Raw genomic sequence first — 9,438 nt, forward strand, 5'->3', positions numbered from 1 at the left:
GCCATCTTGTTCCCTGGCAATAGAGATCTGAGGAGGAGGAGGGGTTGAGAGGCAGGAACTGAACAGCCTCTCAAGAATGAGGTGAGGACTCCTTCCTCCTGCCTTTCGCTTGGCACAGGGAGCAGACAGCGTTCTTGGCAGTTGGGGAGGTGCTGCCGCCTTGGGTGACAGGTTAATGCACAGTCTCCCCGCCACCCTGCCCCACTCTGCCCACCTCCCGTATTTTCCCAGTATGTTGAATGGGATGGGTGGCGAGAGTCCCTGGCTAGGCAGCAGTGCCTGGCCCGGAGCCCTGGGGCCTCCGCTTAACGTGCTTTTGGCCTCAAACCATGTCCCAGCTGTTACTCTGATCTGCATATTCCTCTAAGACTTGTTTTGTGACCAATGGCAGCCTTAACCTGGACTCCATTCACACCTCCAGGATCAGTCTCTTGGTTGGCCCTCTTGGTTGGCTTCTGGTCACCCTCTGCTTGTCATTCACAGCTGTTTGAGAGTGTAAACTGGGGCCCTGAGGTAAACAGCAGGACTTCCTGCTGAGTACAGATTATTGACTGGTGACCCTGTTCCGACAGGCAGCCCTGAGCTTAATAGAAATGGTCTTTCTTGGACCCTGACCACTGATGATGTAGAAACTGACCCAAATGTCCTCCAAGGATTGGACCACTTAGGAGCAGTTTAGATTACATCCTGAGCTGTTCACAGTGGAGATGCGAAGTCACTGGTTCTGGTGACCAGGGTGTCCGAGGAGCTGCAGGACAGAGCTGACCATGGCCTTCAGATGTCCCCCACAGGCTGAGTGAACAGGTAGCCAACAGTGTTGATACTTACTGAAGCTACTCGTCCCATAGGGAGAGGCTACTAGAAGTGTGTTGACCTTCAAACAGGCGGTCTATGACTTTCCCTCCGGAATGGTCTCTGGTTTGTGTGCTTGTCTGCTTGGCTTCAGTTTTCATTGATATATGTTTATCATATAGAGGAGCAGGATTTCGTCAGGATGTTTGCATACAGATATAAAACATACTTTCACCACGCACACGCCTACCTTTCCCTTTCTTTCCCCTTGCCACACCCTAGACATTATAAATCGGGGAGCTGGGGGATCAGCAGTTAATATACATGCTGCTTTGCAGGGTGGGGGGTGTTAGTTCCAAGCACCCCCATGGAGACTCATAACCCCCTGTAACTCCAGTTTCAGGGGATCTCACACCCTCTTCTGGCCTCTTCAGACACAAGGACAGGCAGGTGGTGCACAAGCATTCATGCACACCAGTTCACACTGGTGTGATTACAAAAATAAATTATTTACCAAATAATATTTTCTTGGCTTCTATCTTAGGGTTTACCAAAAACAAGTTGGGAAGGAAAGGGTTTATTCGGCTTACTTTTTCACACTTGTTCACTATTGAAGGAAGTCAGGACAGGAACTCAAACAGGGCAGGACCGTGGAGGCAGGACCTGATATGGAGGCCATGAAGGGGTGCTGCTTACTGGCTTGCTCCTCATAGCTTGCTCAACCTACCTTCTTATAGAAACTAGGTTTACCAGCCCAGGGATGGCACTATCCACAATGGGCTGGGCCCTCCCCCATGATCACTAATTGAGAAAATGTCTTACAGCTGGATCTCACAGAGGCATTTCCTCAACTGAGGCTACTTTCTCTCTGATGACTTTAGATTGTGTCAAGTTAAAAAAAAAAAAAAAAAAAAAGCACAGACTTATTGGATCTCCTCCTTGGCTGTCGCTACCCTTTCCGACCCGCAGAAAGGAGCGACACGACACGAGATTCTTCCCAATGCAGTTTACTCAGGAACCTTTTTACAGTATCTCTCTGGAAGCCCCAGATCCCAGTTCTACTTTCCCTTTTAATCCCATGCCTGGTCACTCAGAGCCTGCCACGTGGGCACACACCATTGGCACACGTCAAATGGCCTGATTCTGCGTGGCAGCGAGTCTGCGCAGTAGTTCTGTGGACGTGGCTCTGACTGGGTTGTGTGAGGAAGTCCATTCATAGACTTAGGCGGGTGCCATTCATAAGCTTAGGCGCCATTTTAGCTGGCTGCCACACCTGCTCCCCACACTTGGCTTCTTAAATACTGTGATTCTAGGCTCCTACAACCACACTCAACTCAAAATATTCTTTAGATAATAATGTTAGGTTATCCCTGACTTTCTTGGAACTCACTCTGTAGACCAGGCTGGTCTCAAACTCACAAGCTCCACTTGCCTCTGCCTCCCAAGAGCTAGGAGTAAAGGCGCACTCCCAGCTCCCACCAACAGGAAGATTTACTGCACATCTATTTCTATAATGTGCCCTCTACACCACTGATAGCCTAGTGACAAAGACCCACTGGCCACATTTAGCTTGGGGCCAGATATCTCTTGCTGGCTATTTTGTAGACAACAGCCTTGGAGCCAAGCTGTTCCTCCCACAAGGACATAATGCCGATGGTGGAGTCCAGATCAGACAGAGAAGAGATCTAGGGCCAGTTACTGATTCTTTGGTGTCTTTTCCCAGGACCTCCCACCTGCTTGTGAGCCGAGGTGAGAAAGGCCGAGAGACAGGGCTTCCTGGACAGTGTGTGGGGAGGGGGAGGAGTACTATGGGGAGGGGGGCAGTGTGGGAAACAAGGCCAGTGAAGGGAGAGAGGGTGAGTGTGGGGAGGAGGAACCAGTATGGGGGGCAGTGTGGGGAGGGTTTAACAGAACAAGTGTTTATTTATGGTTGTGCTGTCTATCGAAGACTTGCAAAAACTTCATCTCTATCCAAACAACCCCACCTAGGAGTGAGTCCAGGGGGAGTAATCAGAAGCGCCTTCATGAGCGAGGATGGTCAGGAGAGAAGCGGCAGCCATCCGGGTCTTGCTGCGCCTCCATGACAGCTTCTAACACATACAGGTCCTACAATCCTAAAAGGAACGGGAACTGGAGAAACAGCGCCACCGCTAGGTGAGCGCCTGCTCTTCAGCTCCCTGCCCCTCCATGGCAGCTCACAACCGGCTTTAACTCCAGTTCCAGGGAACCCAATGCCCTCTTTTGACCTCTGCGATCGCCAGGCAGTACACATAAGAAATGCAAGTAGAACAATAAGTAAATAAGTCTTTTTAAAAATTTTTAACAAGAAATTAAGTTAAAATCTCAAAACTTCTGAGATGGAAGATTGGAGGTGAAAAGCAGCGTAAGCACGACTATGCACAATGCCTGAGGTGCCCACGTGTGAAAAATCGGTATTATCTGTCCAAGGAAAATGTGATTTCAAAAAATACAAGTGGGATGTGGAGCTGTGAGAAGCTGAGGTAGGAGGGCCACCTGAGAGAAAGGGTTTGAGGCCAGCTGGAGCAACATCTGGAGTCCAAGCCGGCTCAAAAACAAAACCAAACAAACAAAAATCCCCAAGATGCACTTTCTGGTCCTTCTCCACTCCCACCCACAGGAAGGGGATAAGAAAATATCACTGTGGCACCAAGGGGCAGGTGGAAGTCAGAGAAGGAGCACAATTCGGGAATCCAGGAGACTGGAACTGCCATCCAACCCCCCTGGGGGCGGGCACATAGGAGGTCACAGACACCTGTGATGGAGAGCTGAGTGGTTTGGCTTTCTTCACCTGAGAAACGGGTGGGCATCGTAGGCTGAGAACACAGCTCAGCTGGTAGACCTGGTCCTACTGTGCGCTCAGTCCCCAGCCCACATAAAACTAAGCATAGTGTCATCTCCATACTCAGGAAGGAGAGGCAGAAGCATGGGTTCGAGGTCATGGGCTGAGAGAACTGCTCAGTCAAGGTCAGATCCCCAGGCAGGGGGATACCCACCAGTGCCAGGCACACCCCCAGGGCACCTGTAATTCCACACTGGGGAAGAAAGAGCTGGTTAGCTCCAGACTTAAGGAGAGGCTGTTTCACAACCTAAGGTGGAAAGGGACAGGAGAAAATACTAAAGCCAGTCTCTAGCCTACACACACACACACACACACACACACACACACACACACTTACACACATACATACACACTCACATGCATACTTTTGTACACACATACATACACATGCACACACACTCACATACACACATGCATACATATATACATACATACACACACTCACAAATACACACACTCACATACACACACAAATACACACACTCACATACACACACACATAAACACAGAGAGAGCAAGAGAGAGATTGATTGATTGATTGATTGATTGATTGACTCAAGGTTATCTTCAGCTATGTAACAAGTTCCAAACCAGCCTGGTATACTAAGATCTATGAGACCCTTTTCAAAAATATAAGATAAAATAAATAAAAATGAAGAGTCATGAACAGGGCTGGAGAGATGGCTCAGTGGTTAAGAGCACTGACCGCTCTTCCAGAGGTCCTGAGTTCAATTCCCAGCAACCACATGGTGGCTCACAACCATCTGTAATGGGATATGATGCCCTCTTCTGGTGTGTCTGAAGACAGCTACAGTGTACTCACACATAAAATAAATAAATCTAAAAAAAAAAAAACTAAGACTCCTGAGCAACTAATAAATCAATGGAGACAAATGCTCCCTGGTATAAAGTAATCAATAAATAAAGTCAGACTAAGCAGGAAAGCACAGGCTGCAGGAACAGGTCCAAAGGCCTGGGGTTTGTACTGAGCAGGCGGGAGATGGGGCAGGGAAGAGAAGGAACAGGTAGAAGACATTGTTTCTCAGGTCTGGAGGATGGGAGGAGGTTTAAGTAGAGCTACAAATTAGTAAGGAATGAATGGGAAATTTAAAAAGACCTGGATCCAGGTTTGATGATGTGTTCCTGTCATCTCTGATGGATGGCCTTCCACACAGCACACATGGCACATTATAGCATCTATAATGTGTCATCTGCTGCCTTTGTAGTCCCTTCATCAACCTTGAATATGGGCATCACTGTCTCCATTTTACAAATGGAGGACCTGAGACACCAAAGAGGCTGACTCAGGCCATAAACTGTGTCCATCCCAGGACCTATAGTTGCCATCCTCTGTCTTGAAGGCCTCAAGTGAGGTCCATGCTGGAATAGCACAGAGCCAGCCTGGTTTCCAGGAACTCGGTCCATGCCCAGGAGGGTCCTGTACATGAGCGGAGTAGGAGCGTAGAGGAGACACGGGCAGGAAGAAGAGCAGATCCGTTTTTTGGGTTTGATGAAATGAGAATGTCGCAGGCCATTCAGGAGAATGAAAGCCTTGAAACTAAGGGGGTGTAGTTCATACCTGGGGTGGGCCTGAGTGAGTGTGTATGCATGTGAGTATAGATGTGTGTGTGAGTGCGTGTGTATGTGTGTAAATGTGTATGTAAGTATATTGTGTGAGTATCATGTGTGCAAGTGTGTATGAGAATGTGTGTGAATGTGTGTTTGTGTGTATGGGAGTGTATTATGGGAGTGTAAGTGTATATGGGTATGTGACTGTATGTGTGTGAATGTGTGTAAATGTGTATATGTGTATGAGTGTGTATGAGAGAGTGTGTGTAGGTGTGTGTGTGTGTGTGTGTGTGTGTGTGTGAGAGAGAGAGAGAGAGAGAGAGAGAGCAGAAGAACCTTCAGGAGCTACTAGTGCCTCAGCCCCTCCAGGGGTGACCCCGGGAATGAAACTCTCTCCTTCTTCCTTGGTTTTAAAAGTCAATCCTGATTATCCTATGCTAGGTCTGAGCATTACCCACCTAAAGTTAGACATTAAAAACAACGCCCAACAGAAGAAATGGACAAAGGTACGAATGCCAGTCACAACGCCAGAATAAAACAGGCTAACAGGCCCATGAGAACCCATTGACCCCAGTGAATAATTAAAAGGACACTAAATAAAACAATAATGAGATAACATTTCATGGATCAAATTGTCAAGCATTTTTACTTCCTAGTGAAAGACTGTTCCCAGGATTCCAGGGATCACAAAGTCATTTTTAGGCACTTGTTGCTTTTTTTTTTTTTTTTTAAGGGGAGGGGTTAGCTTCGAATACTGTTTATGAGAATGAATGTCCATTTTTTCAGAGACCAGTCTGGCACATACTTTTGACAACTCACAAAGACCTGAGACAAGGCTGCAAGGAGGGGAATGAGAGTTGTCATTGCTGCAGAAACAGCTGTCCACCCTAATGTCTGCTGTTAGATCAGTTCATGGGTTATGGGGGCTCGACAGCAGCTCATAGTCCAAGAACACCAGTCGCGGAGTAACATGCAGTTAGCAGACAGCATGAAAACGTATATCAGTTCTCAAAAGGAGCCTGAAAAACTTAACAGAGGGATTCTCTGACTTTGAAGTCCTGGCCCTAGTTCCATTTAGCCATGTAACTTAGGGCCACACCTCTACCACAGGCTTGTGTGCACTACTATAAAAAACCAAGAAGAATCCCAGTACAGACTGCCAGGGTGGCTCTGAGATTTAGTGAGATACTGAACTGTAAATGGCTCCGCATGTGGCCAGGCACAGAATACTCTATAGATACCATCTGATTGTCTTCAATTTGGGAAGCCAGGCATTTCCCTGCCAAGAGGTGGGCAGATTGCACAATGTCTGAGCAGCAATGGCTTCCACAGGCCCACCTGACACAGCCTGGTAGGGAGGCTGGAGACAGAAGCTTGGCTCCAGGGTTGTGCCTCAGTCAGGGCCTTCCTGGAATCTCAGCTGATTGGAAGCTAGTTGATTGGGGCTTCTGACCCTCACACCTTCTTCATCTCTCCTGACAGAACTGCTTGAGGCCTGAGGCCCATCTCACTGCCGCTCACTGGCCCCCCTACAATAAGGTGGGCCTTAGACATCATAGGACAACTCTACTCACTGACTCCCTGAACCCCGTGTCTACCTCACGCCTCCAGGACTTTTGCAGTCAGCCCAAGGGGAAACTGCTTACCAAGATGGCCCAGCTCTAGAATACAGAGGGAAGTCTGAGGAACAGGGAAAGCCAAAACCTTTCTTCCAAGCACCTCGATGGCCTCAGCAGCCATACAGAAGCCCTCAGACAATTGGGATGGAAAATGGCTATATTCTAAAAGTCAAAGGTGGAAGTCAGAATTGTTGGTCTAACTTACTCTCCGGTTCTCTAGAATTGAGCTGCCTGAGGCTAAGCCCTGCTCCCAGCTACTTTCCCAGCACACTGAGTCCCTGAAATTCCTAAACTCCTCTCCCTGAAACTAAGAGGTTGGCAGAACACATGGGTCAGCTTTGATTGTCACATCTCCTGACTAAGGGGTAAATGACTGACTCTAGTAATCTCTTTTTTAAATAATTAGTTAAGGTAGAGAAAGAATAAAACACCCATGAAGGTGCTAATGCCAACTAGAAAACAGATTAAGTCCAGGAACTTGATTGAGCATCCCCCACGTGTCAGCCAGTGATGACACACACACGCTTTGCAGCTTTGCATTGGCCACCTGCAGCTAACCCAGCAATGAACGTTGCAGTTCAGCTAACTGTGGATGAATGAATAAGACACTGGCGCTGTCTCAGATGAGGGGTGGGGAGGCAACAGGAACCCCGAGTGTTGTGTTGCCCACAGAGAGTTAAAATTGCTTGTACTTGGTGTGATTTGACAACTCTGTGAGCCGTGAAGGCAAGCACCTGCAGATGGGAAACACATTTTAAAAATGAAATTAACCAAGTAGGAGGGACACTGGCAGAGCAGGGTGTTCAGTTCATACCCCAGGCTGCTCTCCTAGCAATCTGGCAACTAGATCAGGGCTTCTGCTCAGTCAGCTAATGATCTAACACCTGCCAGGTTGCAGGTCTTCCCCTCCAGCTGCTTGCCCTACACACAGATACACACACACACACACACACACACACACACACACACAGATATATACACACACATAAACATACATGCACACACAGATACATATACACATAGATATATGCAGATACATATGTGTGTGTATCTGTCCTGAGCTCAGTGCTTGAAACAATTAGAATTTGTAGATAACAGAGCTAAAGAGAGACCACAGGGATGAAGAGATGGCTCAGCAGTTAAGAGAACTTACTGCTCTTGCAAAAGACATGAGTTCGACTCCCAGCACCGACACTGAGAAGCTCCCAACTGCCTGTAATTCCGTCTTCTCAGATATCAGAAGATTCAGGACTCCATGGGCTCTTGCACACATGTACATGTACATACTCCCACATACACACTCTCATACACAAATAATTAAAATAATACAAAAGAATAGATAGTATTTTCTGGACTTTGAACTACTGCCTGAAATCAGGGACCCAAGGACTCCTAAGACCAGTGCAGCCTTTGCATTATCTTAGTGGGAGCTACTGGCAGCTTTGAGATCCTCTGTGTGTGTTCTGGGCTCCGACCTGGTTCCCACCTGCTTCTGTCTGCCACCATGGCCTCCCTGTGCAATGTGTTCCCCAGTGTGAGCAGGGCAGCATCCAGGCTGGCAGGCTTCCAGTTCACCCCAACATCACTCAAGGAGGTGTACCTCTGTCAGGCCAGCTGAATTGATGTTTCTCTTCTGGGGAGCAGCCCCCTTTTTGTCACTGAGATCTTGGGAATTTGGAAGCCTGCTTGGCTCCAGCTAGTTTTGATCCCAGGAGCCCTCACTGGGCTTTAAGTGAAGTACTTGGGTTTCTTAGCTCCCCCCCACCCCCAACACACACACCCCTCAGTTCCCCTCAGTGGACTCCTTTTGTCCTTGCTAAATCCCATCCAATCTCCCTTCCAAGGGCTGGCAGATCCAAGTGGAATTCAACACCCAAACACTCACACAAAGGCGGGGATTAACAGCCGGCTTTGTCTGGGCACAGATGTGCAGCAGCTTGGGAGGGGGCACAGGTCTCCCTTCACTTGAGTCAACCGGCCAGCTGGCTCTGCACTTAGGGGAGGGGAGAAGAGAGGAGGAACCGAATGACAGAGATTTGCCTTCTGGACACCACGTCCCACTTCTCTGGTAGTTGTGGGGGGTCACTTAGCTGGTGACTGTGAAGCTCTGTTCTGCTGGAAGTCCCTTAGTCTACCCTCCTAGCACTTCCAACAGGTATTCTGGATTCAACTCCAGATCTTCCAAAGTCTGGACATGGAAGCAGGTTGCAGCAATCCTCTAAGCTATCCAGGCAAGCCCTGGGTCCTTAAGACACCTTAGGAGGAATAGAACGTTCCTAGAGAGGCAGGGCTTATCTGAGTGCCTGGGGAGGGCATGGCTAGGTTTGGGAAGAGTAGCATCCTTCAGGGGACTTCAGGAAGAGTCAGTGGGTTGAGAGGGCACTGAGGAGCCACTCTGGCTGAATCCCAGAGTAGGACTCAAGCAGCACACGCTGCACAAGGAAGAGGGCTTTGTTGTTTCCAAGGAAACCACAAGGTGTTGCAGAGCCAGGTCCTACTCTGGGTTCTCACCTCCAACCAAATCCTTTTCCTGAACAATCAATCCATGCTACTGTTCAGCTATGTGGTCTTGGAAACTATGAATGTAGTCCTCAACAT

This window comes from Arvicanthis niloticus, chromosome 7, assembly GCF_011762505.2.
Source record: "Arvicanthis niloticus isolate mArvNil1 chromosome 7, mArvNil1.pat.X, whole genome shotgun sequence".
Lineage (NCBI taxonomy): Eukaryota > Metazoa > Chordata > Mammalia > Rodentia > Muridae > Arvicanthis > Arvicanthis niloticus.